General features: G+C 35.8%; 1 non-coding gene across 1 annotated transcript; it reads left to right on the forward strand.

The window, feature by feature from the left end:
* The first annotated feature begins 200 nt into the window (after positions 1-200).
* Positions 201-273, forward strand: trnaf-gaa. Its single transcript has one exon. It is a non-coding gene; the product is annotated as a tRNA-Phe (tRNA).
* The last annotated feature ends 650 nt before the right edge of the window (positions 274-923 follow it).

A 923-nucleotide genomic window follows, 5' to 3' on the forward strand; every position in this document is an offset into this window, starting at 1 on the left:
TTATTTCAGCTCGTGAAACATGAGCCCAACACTTTACATGTTGCGGTTTATTTTTGTTTAGTGTATATTACGAAGTGTCCTTCCTTGCCCTGAAGTTGACGACCAAGTTATTGTTGGAGTTTGAGCAGCACCATGTGGCCACTCCCGATATTGTATATTTGACCATTTAATATAGTTGCTGATGCTTCATCTATTAGAGTGCCGAAATAGCTCAGTTGGGAGAGCGTTAGACTGAAGATCTAAAGGTCCCTGGTTCGATCCCGGGTTTCGGCAGCAGAACGGTGTCAACCATTTTCCACGCTGTTTCTCTGAAACCTTGGGTGTACTTCAGTTATAACCCCAGTAGGTCATATGTTTTTGAGCACAGGTTTTTCATTTAGACCCACTTCAAGAATCTAGCCTATTACCAGCTAATGGTGCAAAAGTTGCTGGGAATTTTAAATAATCCTATTAAATTACATGTAATTAATCAAGTAGTAATTCCCTTGTAAATTCTGTAGTCAATAAATCACCCTCAAAATATGATGTTACACAATTTCACCAGGGTTGACATATTAATTTATTGTTGCACATTATATTTACAGTGCCTTCAGAAAGTATTCAGACCCCTTGACTTTTTACACATTTTGTAAAATTTTTGTAAAATGGATTAAATAAATTATTAAGTAAATAAGTTATCTGTTTTTGAATTTTAATACATTTGCAAAAAATGTATTTAAAAAAACGTTTTCGACTTGTCATTATGGGCTATTGTGTGTAGATTGAGGAGGAAAACATGTACTATCAATTTTTGAATAAGGCTGTAACATAACAAAATGTGGAAAAAGGGAAGGGGTCTGAATCCTTTCCGAATGCAATGTATGGATGCGACCTTGTAAACGTTCAATTGCCAAACTTCTTATCCCTTACTTGTTAGCTAGCCA

The sequence above is a fragment of the Oncorhynchus gorbuscha genome, linkage group LG18 (assembly GCF_021184085.1).
Source record: "Oncorhynchus gorbuscha isolate QuinsamMale2020 ecotype Even-year linkage group LG18, OgorEven_v1.0, whole genome shotgun sequence".
In the NCBI taxonomy this organism is placed as follows: Eukaryota; Metazoa; Chordata; class Actinopteri; order Salmoniformes; family Salmonidae; genus Oncorhynchus; species Oncorhynchus gorbuscha.